A 27485-nucleotide genomic window follows, 5' to 3' on the forward strand; every position below is an offset into this window, starting at 1 on the left:
GCACAGCTGGCTTGAGAGGGGCCGAGAGCTGTAGTGTGAGAGTTACTGCTCAGCTGCAAGGCCATCCCTGCAGTGTCAGTGTGCAGTGGTCGGGGTATGCAGCTGTGGTAAACCTCCTTACAAGCTCTTTTTGTTCAATATTATCACTATGAGGCCCTTCTGCGACTTTACCCCCCTTCTATTCCTGGTACTTTTCAGCAGTATTAAAGTCTTCTTAGAGTTTCTTGTTGCTCAAATATGGGTGATTTGTGATATTTATATGCTTTCCTTGTCTTCATTGCTTGATTTTGCTTGTGCGAAAGTGTCACGCATAATCGTTGAATGTCACTCATAATACACTAAAATTATGGGAATGTCACACATAGCAATCTAAAACCATGGCAGCTATGACAGTGACATGGATAAGACTGTGTTAGCTTAATAATTGGTTAAGTGAATTAGAACTACAACCCCCAAAATGCACTTCAATTTTAATTCGGACCTAAAAAAATGCAGACTAACTTGTGAAATGTAGTCCCTTTTGACATTACTACTGCAAATGGTTTGAGCTTTAAAAGTTGTTTCCGCGTCTTTCAGACAATTTAATTTAAATATTTTACATTCATATTTTTATTTTCATGCTGCAATATGTTATTAATTGAACTACATATAAAGCTGTTTGCTTTGCAAGGGATAATAAATGTTTCTCCTCTTCGTGCCCATTCACGTTTGTAACCTATTTTCATCATTATGTGGAACTCCAGTTCTTTCAGGCTTGTGTCTTTCTTCTTTTGGTCTTCTGTTGATGGGCGTTGGGCTTGTTCTGTTGAGTTGGGCTCTTTTTGGGCTCCATTTTGGCCGACTTGGGCTGCAAAGTTCCCTTCTGCGCCTGCGCAGTGTTTTCAATTTAAATTAAGAGCGCCAACATGGACCACCGACCCAGGAGCAGAGCTGGCACAACACCCCCAGAGATACGAGACAAGGGCCGACCATCGGGAGAAGATGTCACAGGAAGCAGCTATCGGAGGTTGTGGGCCGGGGGTGGGGTGGGGTGGGGGGGGGGGGGGGCTCTGCAGCAGAGGAGGGGGTGACGCCGAGCTGAGAGAGCACAGCAGCAGGCGCCTGGCACGAAGAGCGAGGGGTGAACGGAACTCTGCATTTCTTAATTAACATTTCTCGTTTGAATCATTTGTCTCAATAAAGTGAGACTCGCACGAAAACATTTTTAAAGATTAAGTAACCTTTTCCCTCCCGGCAAAACTTAATAATTAAGTGCGGAATCAACACATCGAGGCTAAAGCTGCTGCTCGGAGTGCGTCGAAGATGGCGGGGTGCCAGCGGGCAAAGTTTAAAATGCGAAGTTCTGGGGCAATGAAATGCATGCTGAACATGTATTTATATTTAATTTGGTCTCGGGCAGTCTTTATTTACATAGCCATATTTAACAGTATTAAAATATTTGAAATCCTTTAACTTACACGTTCCAGTGTTAACATACCAAATATCCTTGCACATGATATGGAAGACAGGTATACGCACAGGGTAGGTGGGAATGGAGAGGACAAGAAGCGAAAACACTCGTCCTCAGCTGTGAAGTTCCCAGCTCCTTTTGCAGACTCTCGGCGTGATCCTGAGCACCTCACACAGTATATTTATGTGTAGTCCTTCACGTTCAGGCAACATTGTAGAACAGGAAGTTGGCAGATTTATTGTTTTGCACATCATGTTTCTAAATTTAAAAAAACATGTAAAAAACACATACATGCATGCAAAACCAGTAAAGATGAAACTCTCTTCTTTTAAAATGATTCCGCTGTCACTTTGCTGCCAGTGAAAACCGATAACAAAGCAAAGTATGGACATTTAATTATGTGATTTTCTATAGCGTGAACTTTACCCTGAAGGTGTCAGAGCGCTTACATAAGAACCAGTTGAGAAACCTAAGGATTTAGGATTACATGCGTTACATAAAGGATACATTTGCGGTATGGGGCGAAGGAGCCGGAAGGGAATAATTTAGATGTCAGGGTTTGCACAGCTAACTGCAACATCAAAACGGGCCATCACAACAAGAGCGCCCTGCCATTAAAAGCGACACCTTTCTCCAGAGTAGCCAAGCACACTGTGATTGCTGACTATGAAGAACGTGTTAAAAAACACAACAAGGACTGCTTGTTATCAGCACCATTATCCCAACACACGAATGGCACTGTGAGGTCAGGCACACACAGACAACACTAAACAAAGCAGGTGTAAGATCTGTGAACATAGAGGTCTTTGAGATGTGCACGGAAACAGAATCTTGAATTCCAACAGTAAACCATGGCAGGCCTACACATCACAGAGCACACAAACAGCAGCGAGAATCTTACAAATAAACACAGAAATGACTCAGCAAAAACACAACACTGTGAGTCCTGCACATAGATAGCACATAAACATCACATGGTAAGCCAGAGGATGAGCAGCAATGTGAGTGTGAAGTAAACAGGTCTGCAGAACGAACACATAAATAGCGATCTGCGTCCACACAAAACAGGAGCACGAATGCACACATAAGTAAGAGTGACATGTGATTCGTGCTATGTTGCACTTATTTGCAAGCTAAGACTAATCAATGTATGGCATTTTGTCTGTTATTAAACCTCTATAAGAATGGCATGGGCCCTTCCAGTGATACTAAGTATGTTTTACATTTTCACGTGGCATACATTAAGACATCTTTGACTTTTTTATAATGGGCTTTGTATTTATTTATTTAGTCATAGAGATTTCTGTAAGTATTTAATTTTCTTTATTCATTTAGGTGTTTTATGGGGAGCTGTCTTTTCACTTAAAGGCCACTTCACAGCGCTTAACAAGTATTTGAATGTAATGATTATTAGGAGCTTGGTGGTGCCACGTGGTGCTGTCCTTTGAGGTATACTATATCATTTATTTCAAGCATTATTGTAATTATCCCATCGTAAGATTCCAGCAGAGGGAAAGTGGGTTCAGAAAAAATTGATCCGCGGCCAAAAGATATTATTTGTGAGGACACGTGATCTGATTGAGACAAAGTGAGCAGAGGAAGAGAGATGTTAGCAGGGAAGAGAATGGAACTGTCACGACCGCAAAGGGTGGAATTAATGATCTGACTTTTCGCCTGTGACGATGATAAAGCCCTGCTGCAGTAATGCCTTCAACAAGGTTGCTGACGTGTGTATTGTATTTTAATTGCATTTATATAGCGCTTACTACCCCTGACGAGGCGTCAAAGCACTATTTCGGCGGGTAGCACGCTACTCCGGGACCCATAGAGGATTAGTGTTTAATTAGTATGGTGAAATATGCAAGTACATTTTAAGTGGTGGATAGGTTAGTCAGTTATTTGGAATGATAGCAGAAGGATAGAGGAAGAAGAAAGGTTTGTATTTATATAGCGCTTGTTACCCCTGATGGGGTGTTGAAACATGCTATTCAAGAACCCCATAAAGGATTAGTGGTGAATTAATATGGTGAAATATGAAAGTAATTTCAGTGGTGGATATTAGACAGTTATTTGGAGTGAGAAGGATAGCGGAGGGATAAAAGGGGAAGAAAGGTTTGCATTCATACAGCACTTGTTACCCCTGATGGATGTTGAAGCGCTTTTTTGGCGAGTAGCACGCCACTCCGGAACTCATAAAGGATTAGTGTTGAAAATTAGTATGGTAAAATATGAAGTCATTTGAGTAGTGGATATGTTATTCAGTTATTTGGGTAGAGAAGGGTAGGTGTCAGGATAGAAGAGGTAAAGAGGTTTGTCCGGCATATCGTGGCTATCCATTCGGGAGGGTGCGGTTCAGGAGGAGGGTTCTAAGGTGTTTTTTGAATTTTGTGATGGAAGGGATAGTTCTGATGTATGCTGGGATGGAGTTCCAAATTTTAGGTGCGGTTCCAGCAAATGATCTCGTAGCTGTTTTGTGTTTGCGTGTTCTCAAGGGGATGAGAAGGAGGGTGTTCGAGCTCCTGATGTTTCTCGTCTGCCCGGCCCTCTTAAGTTTGGAGGCCAGATAGTCCGGTTTTCCAGTGTGGAGGGATTTGTGCGCGAGGCATGCCGTTCTGAAATTGTCTCTCTGTTCAACAGGGAGCCATTTAAGTTCTCTTAGTGCTGGTGAAATGGGTTCATATTTCCTGATTCCAGTGACCATTCTGGCTGCTGCATTGAGGGTGGTTTTGAGGGGAGCCAGGTTGGATTTTGTGGAATTAGGGTTGCATTGCCATAATCGAGCCTGGATAGCACCAGCAATTGTCTGGCTTGTTGAGGTCTTTAGTAGGGATGAATGGTTTGATTTTGTATAGAAGCTTTAGGTTGAGGAAGGCAAGCGTTTTTAATGTGGTTGGTCATGTCCAGTTTGGGGTCTAGGGTGATTCCTAAGGATTTTACGGATTTAGCCAGGGTCAGATTACTGTTAGAGCGTCCAAAGGTTTAAGCCACTCTGCGTTTTGTAGGTTCTCTTCTTTGTTGGAGATGAGGATTTGCTTGCAAGAATGTGTCACTCATAGTCATTCAAATGTCACTCATATTTAGACTAAAATTATGATAATGTCACACATGGCAAATTGAAAGCTTGGCAGCTATGAAACCTTGGCAGCTATGCTGCAGGCAGATCGTTGGTAACATTGTATAAGAACACTGTTTGTCATTGCCAATGCTTGATGGCCACAAAGTTAAAGAATGCACTGTGAATGTGTCTGGTCCCTCTTTTGTTTCTCCCATCAGCATTTGATTGCTGGTGTAGGAACGGAAGCGGAAGTTCAGGTGTGCCCGATGGCGAGGGGAAGGCGAAAGAGTTGCTTAGATCTGCGAACCGTTAACAGCGTGGACTTTGTGCAAAGTTCGTTTAAAGTATGTTTTTTTGAGGGGTGTGGACTTGGAAGAGGCGAAAAGTGAGGCGGTTTTAATTTCTTGCCTCTCGTCTCCATTTCGGGTTCTCTAGTGCTGCGCTTTATTTGAAAGGCGGGAGCCCGCCTTTCAAATGCAGCCAAAGAGTACATTACTGTTATAATCATCTAATAATAATGTTATGCATGCAATTTGTGTTTCCCTGATGGTGAAATATCACAGAGATTTATTTCCCTGTGAATCAATGTTTTTGTAAACATATTATAGTCCCCCAGGTTCTCAAAATGTATGGGGTTACCCTTGTTCTCCTATTCACATCGAGTTTTGTAGCCCTTCAAGAATTAGTATTGTGATTGACCAACTCCACGTGTTGATTTTGTTTACCCTGGTAGGATGAAAGTATCATTTGGCCTCACCGAGATTGGAACAGGTTTCCTTCAGGTTGCTCGCAGATGGCGCTTGTCTGTGCTACTGTCAGTCTTGGCTGGCCAAGTGTGTCTGCTGACATGATAGCTCAGTGGATCAGATCTGATGCTATATGCAGTGATCTAGAGGTCACAGATTTTAATCGTTGTGAAAAGAAATGTCTTTTATTAAGTGCCAATAAATAAATGCCAATGGTTGTTTCATGTGTCAGGCTTCGGCACATTCAGCAGTTGTGGTTGTAGGACACAAGGTGGGCCAGGAGGGCACGGCCCCCCATCGGGTTCCCCTCTAGAGATGCCAGTGCCTCGCAAGATAAAGAAGCGCCCACCTTTCCTCATGACTTTGTGCACACACAGATGCGGTATAAGTCTGTCAGTTGGTGTCTAAGTGGTTGTATGGGTGTGTGAGTGGGTACATGAGTGGCTCTATGGGCGATTGATTAGTTGTCTGAGTACCTGTCTGGGTGAGGGGGTGTGTGACTGCCTGTATTGATGAATGAGTGGGTGAGTCAGTAGCTGTATGGGTTAGTGAATGCATGTGTGAGGGGCTGTATGGGTGAGTATGTGTATGGCTGTGTGGGTGAGTGAATGGATGTGCCAGTGGTGTATGGGTGAGTACCTGGGTATGTAAAGGTCAGTATAGGTGTGCAGTGGGGTATGTAAGTGACTGTATGGGTGAGTGTGTGCTTGTGCCAGCAACTGTATGTGAGTGAGTCCCTGTTAGTATCTGTATGCATATGAAGTGGGGGGTGTAATTGTATGGGTGAGTAAGTGGCTGTGTGATTGACTGTATGGATGGGTGAGTGAGTGTCAGTAGCTCTACAGCTGACTAACCCAGTGTATGGGGGGATAATATGGGTGTGTGAGTGAATATATTAGTGACTGCATGAATGAGTGGGTGTATGCGTGGCTGTATGGGTGAGTGGATGTGTGTGTAGATATATGAATTTGTGAGTGGGTGTGTAAGTAGTGGAATCGGTCTCTAAATGGGTTTGTGAATTATCATGTGGGAGTGGGTGTATGTAAGGTTCTATGGGGATGTGAGTGGATGTGTTAGTGATTTTGTGGATCAAGTCATCAGTGATGTCACTGACCATGTCATGAGTGATGTAATACATGAGGTCATAGGTAGTGCATTGCAGGGGTGTAAGTTAACTATAACAGCTGAATTTCACTGGTTTTGTTCAAGTGAAACCTGAGCCTAGCTAAAACGTCCCTGTGACCTTTGGTTTTTTCATTGAACTACTAAAGTTTTTTCAATCTCCGTTTCCTAGCTATAACGCCCCTGTAACCTTTATTTTTTTCAGCGAATGTCTATAATTTTTTAAGCAGTAATGGTGTTTGCTGAGTGGTGGAGAAAGGTGGATGGGCCTCCAACCAGCTCCCAGGAATCCCGCTGTGTAGGACTTACAGGTGGTACAAGGAGGGCTTCTCAGCCTCCAAAGGTCCCTCAGGAGTAAAGTGGAATTCATCCCCAACCATTAGTGTGCCAGGAGCCGCGTTTGCGGAGTGGTGGAGAAAGGGGACATGGCCTCCAAAGACCTCTTAGCAATCTCGCTGTGGAGACTTACTGGAGGTAAGGTTATTATTTTTTTATTTATAAAGTTTTATATAGCGCAGTGCCCCCTTGATCATCCACTCCACCCTGATCATCCGCCCCCTGGGTAGCAAGTGATGCTGCAGCAACGGTTGCTGCAACAGGGGTTGTGGGCGCCTGAAAACTGGCCAGGAATGCCTGCTTAAGGCAACTGAGAGTATCAGTGTCGACGCCAGAGTCTCGGGGTCGCTTAAAAGGTGGTGGCTGAGCATCTGTCATGGCATTCCCTGGTGTAGGGTTTGGCACAAATAGCGCAGCTTTAGCCAATAGCTCACAAGCCTTATCAATCTTATGTGTCAGGCGATCCTCTAACGGCGCCAATGCCTCCGCGACTATGGAATTGTCCACTGCGTCATAAAAGGAATCATCCCATGGTAGGGCGTTAAGGGGATCCTCCTCCCACTGGTCATCCTGGTAAGTCTCCTGATAGGAATCCATGACACCAGGCAGAAAAACCCTTCAAAAGGTAAGTGGTTATTTCGGAGGTCAGATATGGGGGGCAGGGTGTCAGCCTACACTGTGGGCAAGCAAAGCCTACGTTTAAATAGGGCTACAGCCCAGGACCCAACAGCCCAGGTGCAGGAAAAATAATAATGGGCAGTCTGCCTAACAGAAGTGGGACTATGGAATTCTAAAATTCCAACATAACAGACTCCCCAGGAGCAAGTAACAAAACGGCCTATTACTGACCCCCCTGGTGTGCAATAACAAACCGCATAATGGCAGACTACAGACCCGAGGAAAACAGGCGTTGGAAAGGGCGTCCACAAAGACACAATTCCTGCCTAATGGCAGAGTACAGACCCAAGCAGGCGTGAAAATCAACACAGGAGGAGTTAGAACAGTTAAGCTTTTATATGGCGACTAATTCAATTTTGCACAATTGTTCCTTCTGGGTAGTCTGAAAACAAACACATGTTCCAGGTACACATCATAATTTTTTCTGAATGTATGACTAATGAGTTTGTAACAGGCAGATTATAATCATTCACTCCGAAAACATGTAACAAATAAAATTTAGTCTGAAAGGCCCATAAGGCATCATTAAGAGAAGCCCTGTGCAATCAAATCAATCGCATTACTATACATTAATCAGAGCGAATGTGACTAGTGTTCAATTAACATTCACTTCAAATTCTACTAGTCTTACTTGAGTCTTAAAAATCATTGCCGTTAGTATTCAGATATTGCTCACAAAGAATACCACTAGTCTTCAAATAGTGGTCTGTTAGTATTCAGATATTGCTCACAAAGAATACCACTAGTCTTCAAATGGTGGTCCGTTAGTATTCATATATTGCTCACAAAGAATACCACTAGTCTTCAAATAGTGGTCACAAAGAATACCACTAGCCTTTAAATAGTGGTCACAATCAATGAGACTAGCCTTCATTTCTATACTACTAAGCTTCAAATACTATTCTTCTAGAATACTACTAGTCTTCTATTAGCAATCAATTGAAGTGTTCATCATGTATTTGAAGGGTAGTTGAGTAGAACTAGTATTCCCTCATTAGCATATTTCGGCTTGTGGGCATACTACTTAGTCTTCATGCACACTAAATGAATACTACGTTTTAATGGTAAATGAATACCATTGTAAACCCTGAAATCACACTAAATGAAGAGCTTCCATTTTGGTGAGGGTGAGTATACTTGGGAAGACTTACTTGAATTTCTACGAGAGGCAAATAAAAACATTGAAAATATTGAATACAAGACACCTGGAGAACTCCAAGACAAAATGGTACCGGTAAGCTTACCGGTGCGCGCACCCTGAGCGCACCAGGAAAAAATTATTAAAAAAAAGAATACATTCACTGCTTCCACCCATGTTAAAGGTTGCACAAGGCGCTTCAAAAAAAGGAGCATATTTACAACTCCAATGAAACCATTACACAATTTCTAAACCAGCATTGAATCCAAGCATTAAAAACAATTTAAAAAGAAGTCTACCTTATAAACACACAGCTAACATTATGGAAAACGGTAAAAATATAATTCCTTAATTCACACAAACACTCACTGTGATACTTGTCAAAAATCTTTAAGCTCTCTATCTTTTTTAAAAGAATCATTACTCACCTTTAAAAATGCTTTGGAAGATGTAAAACAGTGTCAGTCACAGTCATTCTTCAGCAGAATCTCTGAATAATGCTTCCTTCACTGGACCCTTTCAATAATGGCATAGATTCTTTCTCATTTCAGACCCATATTCTTGTACCTAACCAATCAAAATTGTTCCCACACAAATTCAAAACCAAACTGCACATTTTAATTGGTTGTACATTTCAAGACTTTGAAACTCACATAACATTCACCCATACCCCCAGTGCTCATTCACCAAGTAACCATGGTAACTCCCTCTTAAACCAGCACACAGTTCACAAGTTCATCATACTATGTTGCAAAAGAATCCATCAAGGCTGTTTGCCCTCTCAATCTACTAGCTAATGAAATGCAATGTTTCTTTAAATGACTTTTTCTCAACCATTGAAATGACTTCGTACCAAAAAAAAGAACGCACCCTCATTTTCAGTGGAAATTTTTAAGAAAGCTCCAATCATTTCTGGTTATTCAACTGCACTGATTCCCAACCACTTTTTTCATAATCAAACTGCCATTTCATTTCCACCACTCATCTGACTAGAAGCACATCTACCTTCAAAATGCCAAAAGTCTGGTTTGTGGGTCATAGCTATGTCCACTGGAGTCAAAAATACGTAGCTAACAGAGGTATTTACAACCTTGATTTACCAAATGTGGACATTGTATGGATTGGACAGAGAGGATTGAGGAGTCACCAATTGATACCATTGGTAAAATCCTTTATGCATTTACCACACCCTGACCTTATAATTGTGCACTGTGGTGGAAATGACTTAGGCACTTTGACTGGGGTAGGTCTGGAAATGCTTTTAAAGGACATCTTTTGGCAATTGATGTCGTTTTTTCCAAAAACTGCCTTGGTATTTTCTAATATATGCCAAAGGCAAAAATGGAACTGGTCCAACCAATTTTGTCCACAGATTGAGAAAGCAAGGAAACATGTAAATAAAACTGTTTCTGCTTTCCTCAGAGACTATGGTATGGGTTCCATTTACCACAACAACTTGTGTTACAACATGCAAGGCATGTATAGGAGAGATGGTGTGCATTTTACAGATGAGGGGAATAGAGTTTTCCTCTTGAATATTAGACTCTGCATTGGTACCTACTTATAGGTACAAAAAACACCCACATAACATAACAGCTCTTTTCAGAGCTAACTTACCTCTAAACACTCTACATAATTTTTTTACTCTATTTTTTTACACTGTTTTTCCCCGTGGTGCGCTCAGGGTGCGCGTACCGGAGAGCGCACCTGGGAGCGCACCCAGCGCTTACCCCGTGAAAATAAAAAAAATAAAAAAGTTTTTTTGCCCTTCAGGGTCCTTCTAGGCCCCCCTCAGAAAACCTAGGGGGTCAGGGGGTGTCTACTCTGCCCCCTTTTAATTATTTCCCCCTTTCTTTTTCACCTCTTGTGTCTCGATTCTACCGAGACACAAGATGGCGGACTCTCCGGACTGTTTGGAATGTTGACAGACACCCGACAGACAATCAGCTTTCCGCTTGCCCCCTCCCTTAGCGTGCTGTGTGGCGCTCCCCGGTACGCGTACCGGTGAGCGCTCGGAGTGCGCCTATAGATATATATGTGTTTTTGAAGTTAATTTTTATAAAAAACACTGGAGCAATTTTTACCAAATATAGCAAAGGCACATCTGCGTACCAGTCCCTACAATTTTGCCAAGTTTGGCGTAATTCTGTTCAGCGGTTCGGGCTGTAGACTTGTCAGACCGTCCTAAGGAAATTAACATGGGGAAAACACGTTTTGGGACCCCCCTTTTTTCTCAGCCCCCACCCCACGAATCCCCCCGAAACTTCCAGGGAAGGAGCGGAGTAGAGCTGGCCAAAATTTTGGAACATTACACACAAATACCTCAACCGGCGCCAGAGTTATTCCCAAAAGAATGTTGCGGATTTCCTATGGTAGCCAATCCTAACTATAACTACCTACTGGCGACCGCCAGTAGGTAATATACTTGCGAAAAACACCGCCTGAACGCGGAATCACGGGCGCAGACCAACTTTGATTTCCAGTATTATTTTATTTCTTCTCACACTTTGCCAAGACGTATTTCAGCCGTCCAAGCGGCCTTGATCACATATATATATATATGACTCACCAAATTGCCCAAGGCATTTTTATGGAGGACACACACAGAGTCAGTTTTTCTCCTTTACATGCCCTTCACATCACTCTGCAGCTTCGTGCCCAACGCTTTTCAAGGATTTGGATCCTCTTCATCAGGGGCTTGCTTCTTGGAGCCAAAAGGAACGCCCAGTCCTTCCTTTATTTTCCTGGCAAAGCATGTCTTTTCATATAGTTCTACTGCTAAGTGCAGAACGGCATACTGGGATATATAGTCCTCTTTATATTACCCTAAGTGGGTTCAGTTCCTCTTGACAAATTAAAAGCATATTTCATTTCCTTCGTAGGATAGTGACATTCGTTACAAGTTTTCATTGTATTTGGGTCATCTGTGCTGCATAGCGCAGAAACTTATTTTCTGCAGCAGCCTCCATTCACTTTAACTGGATGGTGCTTCTCCGCAGGACAGGACTGCCCTGCTCGAAATGACTCACCAAATGGCCCAAGGTGTTTCATGGAGGGCACACACAGAGTCCCAACCTTCCGGTTTTCTCCTTTACATGCCCTTCACATCAGACTGCAGTTTTGTGCCCAAAGCGTTTCAAGGATCTGCATCCTCTTCATCAGGGGCTTGCTTCTTACAGTCAAAAGGAACGGCCAGTCCTTTCTTTATTCACACATGAAGTCACCAAGGAAAGGGTAACTTTCCTGGATGCTGAAATGTACATGAAAAATAATCGACTGGAAACTACAGTTCATCGTAAAACCACAGCGACGAACGTCACCATAGAAGCAGCAAGTTTCGACCAGCCATCCTTGACAGCCAGCATTCCATAGGGAGAGTTTCTCCACCTACGAAGAATTTGCAGTGGGGAGGAGGAATGCAAGAAGCAAAGTGCAAGAACAATAAAAAGATTCAAGGGCAGAAAATACAGCAAAAGCATTGTAAATAGGTGCTGGAATAGAGCTAATGAAAGACCAAGATAAGATTGACTTATACCAAATAATTATTAGAAACAATCAGATTTGGAACCCATAAGACTAATATTGGACTTCTCCAAACAATCCAAGGAAATCGTTGGCATAATAAAAAAGAACTGGAAGATCTCACAGTTGGATGGAACAATAGGTGAAAGAATGTGATCACACCCAACCATAACATATCGCGGAGCCAAAAATCTAAAAGATCGGCTTGTGCACAGTCATTTCAAAACAAAACAACATAAGGATACGTCGCTCAAAACAAAAGGTTTCATCAAATGCCACAGTTGCAAGGTGTGCCAAATTGCAAAACCAGTCACGGAAATAATGATGGCCAATGACAAAGTCGGGCAAATCAAAGAACTGATAACCTGTAAGAGTCAATATACAGTATAAGTGATTGAGTGCCCTTGCATGTTAAAATATGTGGGGAGCACCATATACGAACTAAAGAAAAGAATACTCAAACATGTACGCGCCATGAAAAACAAAGACAAGAATAATGCAGTGGCCAAACATATGGAGTTACACCACAACAGTAATTGGAAAACACTGACATTTTATGAGATGGAAAGCATACCAGTGAGTGTACGAGGTGGTAACAGGGAGAAAACACTGCGACAAAAGGAATTGCCCCATATCCTAAATCACAGAAGCATGACACCTTATGGATTAAACCAGTCGGAAGAATTGTATATACACATTTAATAAGTCAGCCTCTCTTATTGTGCAAGTGGACACAAATTACACCAGGAAACCAACATCTAGCAATTGCTGGAAAATTAACATCTACAGGAGTATGACTCACCCACTGGAGGGTAAATAGATGGCAGCACAAAAGATACCAGGTTGAATTATGCACACATATCCCCACTGGAGAGGTCAGAATCTATCCGACAAAATAGGTTTCAAGCACTTCGAAAGGGTTGCCGGCAACTGAAATGAAATAAATACATTTCCACTAATGGATCTAAAAGAATTGAATCACATGCCGAACATTTTGGTATTCACAGAAGTAAGGAGACCTACCTTTAGGACTCCTAAATGCCTTCTGTGAATACCAAAAGTCTTAAAGTTAGGATTTTTCTCAGTTTAGGAGTCCTAAAATTAGGAGTCCTAATTTTACTAATCCTAAACTGAGAAAAATCCTAACTTTAAGACTTTCGGTATTCACAGAAGGCATTTAGGAGTCCTAAAGTTAGGACTATAAACTTCTGTGAATACCAAAATGAGTAAGTGCCTTCTGTGAATACCAAAATGAGTCAGTGCCTTCTGTGAATACCAAAATGAGTCAGTGCCTTCTGTGAATACCAAAATGTTAGTAAGCTTAGGATTTTGTCTTAAGTTAGTTCTGTGAATCCGGCCCCTATTTTTTGTCTCTTGGAAGGTCTTTTCCATTTCCAAGTCATCTGAACAGTTCCTTCTCATCCTTTTTAACTCCCCATAAGGAATACTAGTTTTATGCTGGTAAGCATGGAAACTATCGCCATGCAATATACTATTAGTAGCCGTAGGTTTTCTGTATATTATGGTCTCCATGTGGTTGTTCTCAATATATACAGTGATATCCAGGAATTGTATTTCTTTCATGCTGATGTTATGTGTGAATTGTAACCCTACATTGTTGTTGTTTAGAATCTGCATGTATTTCACAAATTCTTCCTGGCTGCCATTCCAGATCAGGAAGAGGTCATCTATGAACCGCCGCCATAGTTTGATTTTTGCTGTGTGCGCCTCGTTCCTCTCTGCAAGCTATGATTTTCTCCCACCAACCCATGGTAAGGTTGGCATATATTTGAGAAAAAGAAACTCCCACTGTGGTCCCACATGTTTGTTGAGTATATTTGATTGTTGATAGTTTCCATGCATACCAGCGGTAAGCATGGAAACTATCGCCATGCAATATACTATTAGTAGCCGTAGGTTTTCTGTATATTTTGGTCTCCATGTGGTTGTTCTCATCATCTCCATAAGCATTCTGGTGTGTTGTAGCTCCTGGACATTCCTTTGTTTCAAGAAATAGCTGATGGCATTCAAACCCACTTCATGGCTTATTGAGGTATATAAGGATACCACATCTAAGGTTGCTAAGTGGAATCTCTCTTGCCAGTCTGTGTTTGTTAGTATCCGCAAGAAGTCCCCGGTGTCCTTAATATATTAATTCAAGTTTGTTACCAATGATGCCAGATAAAAGTTCACATACTTTGAAAGATTTTCATATAATGAGTTGCAACTGAAGATGTTTGGTCTTCCTGGTGGTTCATTAAGCGTTTTATGGACCTTGGGTAAAAGATTGATTGTTGGCATAACTGGACTATAATTTTTTAAAACAATTTTTCATCATCCATTATCGGTCCCATTTGATGCCAGTTGTCGATTTTGGATTCCAACTCCAGTGTTAGATCATTTAGTGGGTTTCTTGTCAGTTTGGTGTAGGTCTTTCTTTCACTTAGTTGTCTCATGGCTTTTTTAATGTAATCCTTTTTGCACCACAGTTCCTCCTTGTCTGCAGGCTTGATTATCAGATCATCTTTGGTCATAGGATTTTTCAATGCTAGTCATTCAACCTTTGATATATTTTTTTCTTGTATTCACATTGCATGTTCCATCTATCCTTTCTAGGTCATACACCACCAAGTCATGGAATACATCAATTCTATTCCCGGGGCTGAGAATGGGACATAATTTGGACTTGGGTTTGAGACCACTTTTAGTGCTTCTGTTGCTCGCAAGGTTGAAATCCTCTAGTACTTGTGAGTCTGTCGTTTCATTGTCCCCAGAATCCAACATGAGGTCATATGATGTTTTAAGGACTGTTTTATCTGATATCTTGAGGTTGGTTTCTGGAGGTTTAGATATTCCCTCCTGTTTTTGATTGTGTTCCGATTTAGAAATTAATTTTGGCCATTTGAGCTTTCCTACAAATGTATACACTTCCACTCTGGTGTCTACATGGTCATAGTGTTGCTCTGGGCAGAAAGTAAGTCCTTTGTTTAGTAAACTTTGTTCATGTTGATTCAGGATGTAGTTCTTCGTCATTCGTGTTTGTTAATTTTTTCAGATGATTGCGTAATGGGTACTCCTTTGTTCTTCCCACTCTCTCTTCGCGTTTTTCTTCTTTTCTTAAATTTGATTGAAAGTCTCTGCCCCTTCCTCTCCCCCGTCTATGTCCTTTTCCTTGGGTTTTGGGGTTTCTCTGGTTGATGTGCATCAATTTCATCTCCTCTAAAAAAGTTGTGTGACATATATATAATCTCCAAAGGATAAAGTTTTGCTATAGTTAGGTGAATATGTCAGTGACAACATTAACGTTTTGAAAAAAAAACCACTGAAATTCAGCAGTTACAATTAGCACAGCTAACAATAACTTGCACTCCCTCCATGCACAGCTTATGACTTCAAATTTTACATCACTCATGACATGTTCTATGAAATCACTCATGGCAACACTCATGACATCTCAAATTACATAATTGATTACATCACTGATAACATCATCCAAGCTTCTTTTGTACACATTGCTCTATAAACGGGTATAGCATTAAAGCTTTGAAACTAAGAGCAAAATAGCTCAGAATAATATGGAGCATTATTACAGCTATCATACATTCAAATACCATCGATAAGGAAGCAAGCTTTAGTTTGCCAATATTGACCCTATACCACACACTTCATAGACAGCCAAGTTTAGGGTTGTGGAAGAAGTGCCCTATTCCTGTATAAAACTACCCTTTGAGGCTTTGTCCTCCAAGAAAAATATATTTCTCCATGTTACAGCATTCTCAGACAGGTGCTGGATTTTGCTGCAAGTCCATGTTTGCAAATATTTGTATTTGTATCCCAAGCTTTATTGAAAGAAATAATACTGTTCACCCTTCTCAATCAGGTTTTCATTATGGTTTCATCACAGAGTCTGCTCTTCTGGAGATCACTGAGCTTATAAGATGCAAACTTCACTTACGGAAAACCTTGGTTGTCATTTTGTTAGATCTGTCTGCTGCATTCAATTCAGTACAAAAGAATTATTAGATACTCTCCCTAGAGGTTCTGCATGTTTTCCTAAAGTATATAAAAGGAGAGCAGGTTGTATATCCTTTTCTTTTCTTCCACCTAGGCTTTTGAATTCCCTACCTGCTGACCGCTGAGCTGTTCACATGGAATGTTTCTTCAAGGCTCACCTTAAGACTTTCCTCTTCTGTGAAATGTAACTTGGTCACTCTTCGTCCTATCCCAGCTTAGCGCTGGGATGCTACATTTGAAGCATCCGTTTGCACTCCATGAATTACTTTTCATTCATTCATTCATTAGATTTGTATCCAAAAGCAATGTTGGATGCTCAGGAATGCCCATGCATCACCCATGGACACCTCCCTGAGACGAAAGAAGCGATTTAAATGTTGGCGGTATGTTTACTCCATTGCAACGGTGACAGAGAACACACACTGCAAGTATAATGGTCTGCCTGTCCGATTTAATTGCGGGAGGATCATAGGTTGAGCTACAGCAGTGACTGCTCCATCACTGTCATGGCCAAACCTCTCAGACAGCCCAACAGAGTTAAGGCAGTTGAAGAAATGGCTACATGTCCACCCGCCCAATTTAGATGGGTGGACATGTAGCCATTGTTTTACTGTCCGACACCGCCAGGCAAACCCTGGGGGTGAGGGACAGAAAAATTTGAAAATGCTCTCCTCACCATGGGAGATGAGTCTTGTGGCGAGGGGAGCATTACTTTATTCATTATAAAAAAGAAAATTCAGTTTTTCTTTTTCAAAATAAAACTGTTTGGTGCATTGTGTTGTGCTGGTGCAACCCTGCACAAACAGCATATACTTTGACTGGAACTGCTGTGATGGTGGTTACCACCAATGTCTTGTAAATAATCACTGGTTTGGAGGTCATTTATAAATTTGGTGGGGACCTTTCACCATGGGGAGGGAGTAATCTATTGCTTCACCCCAGCCGAACAACAGGCCATCCGCTGAAATATAAAATGGCCCCAAAGTAACACGAGGAAGCACAATGCACTTTCATTTTTTTAAATGTATTATTTTTTTCCACTATGGTGGTGCCAACCCCAAAAAACACACAAACTTTCTAACTATAGGCCAGTATTTTGTTGTCCCCTGAGAGCAACATTACGACCTCCTTCGGGGTGTGACCATGCCCCCTATGAAAAAGCATACATCATAATCATTTATTTTTGCCCTTAGGGGAAGTTGGCTGATTTTGCTGTGTATTTACACGCTGGACGCTGGCTGCCAGATTTCTGCATGGATGGCTGTCTCCCAAAGACTTTAGATGTTTAAAAATGTCCCCTCACACTGATAAGTGTGATGGCCATTTCCTAGATTATCAGTGTTCAAGTCGGGGTTCACTACCACTTTCACGATGGAGTCAAATTGAGTCTTAAAAGAAGTGCAACTTGGGTGAATATCTGTCCTTTGTGGCACAGTTCTATTTGAAAATTGCTGACGATGCCATAACATAATTTTCTGTTCTGAGGAAGCCTGTAACAAGGCAAAACGTGTTGGCTGCATGTGTGTATATTCACTGAAGAAGAACCAGATTAAAAAAGACAAACCTTAGCAAAGGACCTACTTGTCTCTTTGTGTTCTGCTGTTTTATTTACTATATTCCTTATGTGTTCTCTGCTTTGTTACCTCTTGTCGCGGTTCCAGGCCTAATCCTCGGGAGCGAAGAGGGACCTCGACTCTCCCTCAGGGTACCACCAGATCCGTCTACTACTGGATTACTGGTAACTGCCCATAGGGGAGAGAAGAGACAGCTCAGGACCAACAAGGTGAAGGACAAACACTGTATACTCAGGCACTGCAGGAATATTGGGTGCAAGCGCTGAAGCTCTAATAGGAGGCAAACAGAAAAATGTAAACAGATTAACACTGGCAGTAATTATCTCAATTGTTATGTCTAATACCCCTAGGCACTATCTCTCTTCTCAGGTTGTGACCCTCCCAGACTCACCGTCATCAGCAACAAGGATAGGTAGAGTTGATAACAGGATTCCACACAGGAATAAGCAAGATACTCTGTGTAAACAAATCCCACAACTATCAGGAAATATTCCGATAAATGTTCAAGCGTTACTGGCTCCAAACTTCATGAAAAAGATGTCCACCCAAGAGGAAGGCAATTCTTACACTGAGGCACAATCATACAGAAAACGAGGAAGCTGCTCAAAGAATTAAAGCTCTATATTGAATGTCCCAAGCGCCCAGGTTAAATTAAATAACAACCGCGAGGGAAGCGGCAGAGCCCGAAGGAAAATAATCGCTGCAGCGAGGGAAGCGGCAATGTTCAATGAAAGTAACCACCGCCACAAGGGAAGCGGCAATGTTAAAAGAAAGTAACTGCCACCGCAAGGGAAGAGGCAATGTTCAAAGAAAGTAATCACCGCCACGAAGGAAGCAGCAATGCCCCAACAAAAAGAAAAATTAAACGCCGCGATAAAAGCGACAATGCCAAATTGGCATTAACATAATAGTGGTGCGCGCACAGCACCAATAAACGAAAAACGAGTCAGGAATAAAAAGAGCTCCCTAAAAAAACTCGTCACCAAACAGAAGACGAAAACGGGGATTCACTATACACAAAAATAATCGGCCAGACAAAGCAATTCACCTTGGATTGAGGCAGGAGTCTGATCCAAATATCCAAAATACAAAGGAGGAGTTCCAAAAAGGGAAACGAAGATCCAAATAGTATCCAACAAGGATTGGGAGGCGTGGTCCACTAGGAAGTTAGTTGCCAAGCACCTGTACCTGGAAGCAGGCTTCTTTTACATCTCCAGTCATGTAATAGGGTCTAGGAGTGTACACAACCAAATTCTCTAATGTGATGCATTCTGTGTCTTGTAGTATTAATAGACTTCAAGCAGATGTAGGGAATTACTGTGCAAGTTGGAGGATTTTCAATGGGAACCGGGTACTCTCACATTCATAACTATGGATGTAGAGAGTTTATACACCTGTATAGAAATTGAACAGGGGACTCGGGCATTAACCCATTATCTATACAAGAGAAATGCAAGCCATTTACAACATTCTGAGATGCTTCTGCAAATGGCCAATCTGGTCTTGGCACAGAACGCATTCTTGCATGGAAACAAATGGTTCTTACAGTTACAAGGTACGGCCATGGGTTCTAGACTGGCACCGTCGTACGCGAACCTCTTTATGGGGCTATACGAACGGGAACATGCTTGGGGACGAGGTGCAGGCCCTTGGCTTGATAACATTTTATTCTACGTCAGATATATTGACGATATTTTGTTAATATGGAAGGGCAGTGAAATAGCGTTTGCAGAATATTTCAATTATTTAAATGAAAACAATTTCAACGTCAAACTAACGACTAATAGTTCTAAAGTTGAGATTGTATATTTAGATCTGAAGTTGTACGTGGTTGGCAATAAAATCCAGAGTGACATGCACAAAAAGATCACAGCTTGCAACAGTGTGTTGCATGCCGATAGTTGTCACTCCAGCACTGCCATTTCAGCCATTCCATATGGAGAAATGGTCTGTGCACGATGAAATTGTAGTCAGGAGGACAACTTCAACAGAACCATAAAAGACATACAAAGCAACTTTAGGACAAGAGGATATTCAGAAACGTGCCTAAACAAAGCTGAAAAGAGAGCCAAAAAACTCGTTAGATCGGAAACCTTAGTATCTAAGCAAAACAGAAAGAAAGATGAATTTAATGAGCAGGTTGCATTTATAACAGAATATGGCATGTTTAGTGGCCATATTTACAACATTCTGAGACGACATTGGGGCTTTTACAATGTAACACAGTGCCAGCCAATGCCATTTCTGTGCGACCTAAAGTTGTCTACCGTAAAGGTAAAACAATTAGAAATATGCTATGCCCTAGTCACGTTGAAGAACGAAAATCCAATCCATGTATATGGATGCCGACCGGTTCGGTGGGTTTCCATACATGTGGAAAATGTCATGTCTGTCAATTTGGAATTAATAGGTGTACTAAATTCCAATACAATCGATCAAAAGAATATCCCATACTCTCCTTCATGAACTGCAACACTACTTTCTGCATATATGTTCTGCAATGTTATTGTGGGAAAATATATGTGGGAAGCAGTAGTAGACTGCTCAAAATAAGAATACAAGAACACGTTAGGGACATCAAAAAGAGAGATGACCGTTCTCCAATAGCCCAACATATAGCAGAGACACATCCCACCCAGACTGAGATCCAGTTTCATGCTATAGATCATGTATGTGAAGGGAACAGAGGAGGAGATAGAATGGTCAGACTGAGGCAAACAGAGGCGAAATGGATATGTTGTTTGAGGGCTGTCTCTGAAGGGTTAAATTTTACTAATGAATTTCATCATTTTTTATAAACCTGTTTGAGACTGTTAATGTGTCTGACACTGGCTATTTGTCCAATTTGACACAAATAAGTGCATGTTTCATTGCATGCGTCAATGCTTCAACAATCGTATTTGTTAGTGCAACTATGTTAAACTGTAATCATATAAATTGTCACATTGGGATTTAATCAAGCATAATTTTAAAAAAATGCATTAACAACATAACCTAGTTCCTCTTTTCTGTGCAACAATCTGAAGAATTAATGTCCCCAATTGAAATCTCTAATTGTGATCGCTATATATGAATGAACTATGTGTTTACAGATAATGCTGAGACTGGATTCTAGCATTTTTTATGGTCACATGTAAAGGGGTTATACATATTTTTCGATCACTACCGAATCGGTGACACTTAACACACCACTGAATTAATTCAAATGCTGTGATATAGGGAAAAGTATCGTCAATATTATATGGGATAGATGGATACACTAACTTTAGTTCTTGGTTCATTTTAAGAAGAACAATAAACATCAATCCGCTACTTGCTTTGAACTATAACACGGGGACGTTCAATCAATCAATCAAGGACATTTATAGAGCGCACTACTCACCCAGAGGGTCTCAAGGCGCTAGGGGGGGGGGGGGGTGCTGCTACTGCTCGAACAGCCAGGTCTTGAGCTTCTTCCTGAAGGAGAGGTGGTCCTGGGTCAGGCGGAGGGGGGTCGGAAGGGAGTTCCAGGTCTTGGCGGCCAGGTAGGAGAAGGACCTTCCTCCTGTTGTCGCTCTTCGGATGCGGGGGACGGCGGCGAGGGCGTGGTTGGTCGATCGGAGGTGGCGTTTGGGAGCGTAGAAGTTGAGGCGGCTGTTGAGGTATCCTGGGCCTTGGTTGAGTAGGGCTTTGTGTGCGTGGGTGAGGAGCCGGAAGGTGATTCTTTTGTTGATCGGGAGCCAGTGCAGGTCTCTCAGGTGTCTGGAGATGTGGCTTCGTCTGGGGACGACGAGGATGAGTCTCGCCGAGGCGTTCTGGATACGCTGGAGTCTCTTCTGGAGCTTGGCGGTGGTTCCGGCGTAGAGGGCGTTGCCGTAGTCCAGACGGCTGGTGACGAGTGCCTGGGTCACCGTCTTCCTGGTTTCGGTGGGGATCCACCGGAAGATCTTACGTAGCATGCGCAGGATGTTGAAACAGGACGAGGAGACGGCGTTGACTTGTCTGGTCATGGAGAGGGAGGAGTCCAGGATGAAGCCCAGGTTGCGTGCGTGGTCTGTCGGTTTGGGTGCGGTGCCCAGGGCGGGGGGGCACCAGGAGTCGTCCCAGGCGGAGGGCGAGGAGCCCAGGATGAGGACTTCCGTCTTGTCTGAGTTCAGTTTCAGGCGGCTGGTTGTCATCCACTCGGCTACGTCTTTCATCCCTTCGTGAAGGTTGGCTCTGGCGGTGGCGGGGTCGTTGGTGAGGGAGAGAATCAGCTGGGTGTCGTCGGCGTAGGAGATGATGTTGATGTTGTGTTGGCGTGCGATGGCCGCGAGGGGGCTCATGTAGACGTTGAAGAGGGTGGGGCTCAGCGAGGATCCTTGAGGGACGCCGCAGATGACTCCGGTGGCCTCTGACTTGTACGGTGGTAGGCGGACTCTCTGTGTTCTTCCGTCGAGGAAGGAGATGATCCATTCCAGTGCCTTCTCGTGGATTCCGACGTTGCTGAGGCGCTGCACTAGGGTGCGGTGGCAGACAGTGTCGAAAGCTGCGGAGAGGTCTAGGAGGATGAGGGCCGCTGTTTCTCCGTTCTCCATCAGGGCTCGGATGTCATGGGTGGCAGCGATGAGGGTGATCTCGGTGCTGTGGTTGGCTCGGAAGCCAGACTGTGAGGGGTCGAGGGATCCATTCGTCTCGAGGAAGGTGGCCAGCTGTTTGTTGACGATCTTCTCGATGACTTTGGCTGGAAACGGGAGGAGCGAGATGGGGCGGTAATTCTTGAGTTCGGTGGGGTCCGCTGTAGGTTTCTTGAGTAGGGCGCTGAGTTCGGCGTGCTTCCAGCTCTCCGGGAAGGTGGCGGTGTCAAATGAGGTGTTGATGATGTCCCGCAGGTGGGGTGCGATGACAGCGTCGGCCTTGTTGAAGACGTGGTGAGGGCAGGGGTCGGTTGGAGATCCGGAGTGGATGGAGTTCATCATGCGGACGGTGTCTTCGGTGCTGATCGGCGTCCAGGCGCGGAGGGTGGTGGTGGGGGGCGGTGGTTCGGTCGTGGCGTGCGTCGGTTGAGTGCTGAAGCTGTTGTGTATGTCCGCGATCTTGTTGTGGAAGTAGGAGGCGAGTGAATTGCAGAGGTCTTGCGAAGGGGTGATGTCGTTGTTTCCGGCGTTGGGGTTGGAGAGCTCTTTCACGATGTTGAAGAGTTCCTTGCAGTTGTGTGCGTTGTTGTCCAGTCGGTCCTTGAATGCAGTTTTCTTGGTGGTGCGGATCAGTTGGTGGTGCTTCCGGGTGGCAAGCTTGAGGGTGGTCATGTTGTGCGGAGTTGGTTCCCTTCTCCAGTCTTTCTCGAGGGCTCGGCAGTTCTTCTTGGAACTCATGAGTTCGTCGGTGAACCATGGGCCTTCTTGCTGCCGGGTCTGTTGGGCGGGGTCCTCAGTGGGGCGAGTTCGTCCGCGCAGTTGCTGATCCACTTCGTGAGGTTGTCGGCGGCCTGGCTGGGGTTCGCTGAGCTGGCGGGAGGGTGCTGGCTCAGGGAAGCGGCGAGCTGGTCGGCTGTGATCTTGTTCCAGCTTCTTCGAGCAACCTGTTGCTGGTGGTGGTGGATCGTCGTTCTTCTGAAGGTGAAGTGGACGCAGCTGTGGTCCGTCCAGTGGAGTCCGGTGGTGTGGCTGAAGGTGATGTCTTTGCTGGATGAGAAGACGGCGTCGAGTGTGTGTCCGGCGAGGTGGGTGGGGGTGGACACCAGCTGCTTGAGACCGAGGGTGGCGAGGTTGTCGAGCAGGGTGGTGGTGTTGCGGTCGTTGTTGTTCTCCAGGTGGAAGTTGATGTCCCCCAGGAGGATGTAGTCGGCGGAGGGGAGGGCGTGCGGGCTGATGAAGTCGGCGATGTCCTCGCTGAATTGTGTGCGTGGTCCCGGGGGTCGGTAGATCAGGGTGCCTCTGAGGGTGGTTTTGGGGTCCATGTGGATCTGGAAGTGCAGGTGTTCGGCGGTTGTCAGGGTGTCGTCGGTGTTGGTCTTGATGCGGATGGTGTCCCTGTAGATGATGGCGAGGCCTCCTCCAGTCTGGTTGTCGTGGTCTCTTCGGGTGATCTTGTAACCCTCTGGGATGGCGATGGCGATGTCGGGCGCTGAGGAGTCGTTCATCCAGGTTTCCGTGAGGAAGGCGACGTCTGGGTCTGTGGTGTCGAGCAGGTTCCAGAGCTCGACGGCGTGTCTGTGGACGGAGCGGGTGTTGATCAGGATGCACTTCAGGTGGGTGGTGCTGGTGTTCGGCTTGGTGGGTGCTGGTGTGGCGTGGGTCCGGTTGCAGGTGAACTTACAGGAGTGGCAGCTGAAGGATCCGTGGGTGCGTCTCGGTGTGGCTCGGTAGCAGCCCGGGGTTCGGCCGGTGTTGAGTGCGTTGAGTTCGGTGGCGTCGTAGGTCCGGCGGGTCGGCTTCCGACGGTGGGGGCCAGGGGTCCTGGCACTGGGCGCGGTCCAGGCGCGGACGGGCGTAGACGGGCTTACCTTTGGCGCACCTTCGGCGCTCATTCGGTGCTCCCGCTGCGCGCGTCCGCTGCGCGGTCGCTCCGGGGGCGTCATAAGAAGGGAGCCGGTAGGGAGGGTCTGCGGGGAGGCGGGAGCGGGCCGACCAACCAATCGACTGGCGGGGGGGCAGGGCCGCGGGCTGGCAGCGGCGGGAAAACGGGAGGCCGAGGCTCGGAGGGCGGCCCTGCGGCGGCTGGGGCAGCGTCAGCGGCGAGGATCTGGTGCAGCGGGCAGCAGGTAAGCAGGTAGGCTGAGGGGGCGACCAGGCCAGAGGCGCAGTGGTCGCTCCCTTGGAAGCGTCTGGGTCCCCTTAAGAAGGGAGCCAGTAGGGAGGGTCTGCGGGGAGGCGGGAGCGGGCCGACCAATCGGCTGGCGGGGGGGCGGGGCCGCGGGCTGGCAGCGGCGGGAAAACGGGAGTCCGAGGCTCGGAGGGCGGCCCTGCGGCGGCTGGGGCAGCGTCAGCGGCGAGGATCTGGTGCAGCGGGCAGCAGGTAAGCAGGTAGGCTGAGGGGGCGACCAGGCCAGAGGCGCAGTGGTCGCTCCCTTGGAAGCGTCTGGGTCCCCTTAAGAAGGGAGCCAGTAGGGAGGGTCTGCGGGGAGGTGGGAGCGGGCCGACCAATCGGCTGGCGGGGGGCGGGGCCGCGGGCTGGCAGCGGCGGGAAAACGGGAGTCCGAGGCTCGGAGGGCGGCCCTGCGGCGGCTGGGGCAGCGTCAGCGGCGAGGATCTGGTGCAGCGGGCAGCGAGGATCTGGTGCAGCGGGCAGCAGGTAGGCTGAGGGGGCGACCAGGCCAGAGGCGCAGTGGTCGCTCCCTTGGAAGGGTCTGGGTCCCCTTAAGAAGGGAGCCGGTAGGGAGGGTCTGCGGGGAGGCGGGAGCGGGCCGACCAATCGGCTGGCGGGGGGCGGGGCCGCGGGCTGGCAGCGGCGGGAAAACGGGAGGCCGAGGCTCGGAGGGCGGCCCTGCGGCGGCTGGGGCAGCGTCAGCGTTGCTGACTATAGAGCGTTTACTCTGTAATCTAAGATTTTAAACTGCCATTATCCAGTAGAGATGGCCTAAATACTGTCTGTTGGACATTGGGTAATGGCGCCGGCTTTCCCCGACGAACAACAAAGCTGGAAAGTGTATTAATGATTATTAGTTAAATGTCTACTACATTCCCCAGGAGTCACTATCGTTTCCGCCCACAACATTACAAAGGAGGTGATAGTTTAAAATAAAGATTGAGGGTGTAACAACTACATTTCCCATCACTATTGGTACGTCGGGAATGACGCCAGACGTTTGGTTGCCGAGAAACGATAAAAAATGAGATATTGAGTTGTAATGGGACTTCGTTTCCCATGACCATGCTAGCGCTATGAACTACGAGAGTTCAAATGTCAGTGATGCGCGGCAAAAACAATTATGCACAGCTGTTTTGAAACGTTTAATTTTGGGTGGAAATACGGGTATTTAAAGACGCTCGCACAAGGGTTCCTTGACTCATTTGGAAAGGACCCTGCACGAAACGCCGGCGGCACGCTAAAAGTAAGTGCTGCGGGAATCCCTTTGTAGCACTGTCACTCTTTCGGGATAATGTGGGTTTCCACCTAACTCGACTGATAAATTTCCGGCTTGATCCCATGCTTTGCATGGGACAGCCGGTTAACAGCTGTAGGTTCTGCTTTCCAATGCACCTTAAGCAAAGGGCCACAGCACTATTTTGCCTAAAGTAGTTAATAAAAGCCTGTGGTTTCTAGTATGAACTTCTGTCTTACATCACGTCACCATAGGGGAGTGGTTACACATTTTACCAGCACTGCTTCTCTATTAAATAGTGGTGAAGACATTTGAAAAGGGGATTTATTTGGTCTGTCAATGAAGTATGATTCAAACCTTAACGTGGTTTCTTGTAATATCTCTGGTCTCTGTAAATTTTGAAGCAGACTAGAGTAACTAAAAGAGACTCTATCAGGTAAACAATAGCACACCAAAATTTGCCATGTTAGTGTGACAAATAGAGCCACTACATTTTATTTTTGCTGGTACCTAGGTTGTGTGCCATTAGCCTGAGGCTGCTACATTTTTTACCTTACATACATGTAGGGGACGACTGGGCGTCATGCAGCTAAAATGTACATGCAGTAATAAGTTACCGTCTACTTTGTTATGTCAGAATCGCATAACATTTCTACATAAAAAAGAAATGATAGACAACCCCAAGAAATAAGTAGGCCTATTAATATGTACTAAATAGAATGTATTTCTAATAAAGATCCATATACATTATTATAGATGCCCGCCATTTACTGAAGAAACCTTGATGGGCCCTACAATACTTCAAAAATTACACATGTAAAAGAGAGAGACACCATTGGGGATATACCATATTACCTTTGACAATGTAAGTAGAACTCTCAGGATTTTGTCTAATATTCTAGCATGGTACAACATATAGGGCGAACTGTTACTTAGGTGTCTTATGTATTTTTTAGATCCTTGCGATGCGGATGATAAATATTGAAAACTGCTATATAATATAGAACAAACCTGAAAGCCATATCGAATACGAGGGGGACTAGGAAACACGTTTTTAAGTGTAAGTGTCATGTGTATGTATTTATTCAGTATATACCATCTGCAAGAATATGCGGCAATCTAGTATGTGATTTCGATAATTCATAGGTCCTCTTTTTTGGCGTATCTTTGTTCAAGTGATGCAAGCTCTATCCATTACAGTTCTACCGATTTTAGAGGTATGACCCAATGTTTCAAAGTGCCAAAAACGTGTGGTGTATGTAGATCTATTTCATATTATTTGACATGAAACCGATTTAGCTAGGAATGTGGATTTATGATACATCTAGAATATATAGTAATTATTTAGCCATACATGATATTTCAAAATATCTGATCAAACTATAATAGATAGTGTTTACTCTTTCGTAGCAAAGCAAGAAGGTATTTTGAGGCTAACTTTCCTCCCTGTGTTAGCTTCTTACCTAAATCTTGTGAAAGACTGCATATGAAAGATGAGCACATGTCAATTTTGTTTATCACTTTCCAAATGTGTGAAGTACAATAAATGCAAATCTGGATTTGTTAGATGAATTTATAATAAGTGTAGACCACAATAGAAAATATGGAATTTATGGAGCACAACATTTAATGGTTAGTTGTACTAGGCCTAGTGCAACTACCGTTTTTTAAATTGTATATATAATATTTGTTTGTATTGCTTTTATCCTGTAGATATTTTCTATGTGTAATTCTTTGTTTTATGTACAAATTGCTTCTAGCCCTGAAGAAGTCACGTTGGTGACGAAACGCGTTGGCAGCTAGCAATTTTCTGAATTTCCAATTTTCTTGAATAAAAAGGTTCCCAAC

General features: G+C 44.5%; 1 long non-coding RNA gene across 2 annotated transcripts; it reads left to right on the top strand.

Annotated features, from left to right (window-relative positions):
• Window positions 1–896: 896 nt before the first annotated feature.
• LOC144819594 (uncharacterized) lies at window positions 897–27485 on the top strand. 2 transcript variants are annotated; one of them, XR_013607476.1, is made up of 4 exons: window positions 897–1006; window positions 26394–26502; window positions 26594–26697; window positions 27398–27485. It is a non-coding gene; the product is annotated as an uncharacterized LOC144819594 (long non-coding RNA). The 2 variants fall into 2 exon arrangements; XR_013607475.1 differs by lacking the exon at window positions 897–1006 and adding an exon at window positions 6634–6847.

Source organism: Lissotriton helveticus, chromosome 2_1 (genome assembly GCF_964261635.1).
Source record: "Lissotriton helveticus chromosome 2_1, aLisHel1.1, whole genome shotgun sequence".
NCBI classification, from domain to species: Eukaryota; Metazoa; Chordata; class Amphibia; order Caudata; family Salamandridae; genus Lissotriton; species Lissotriton helveticus.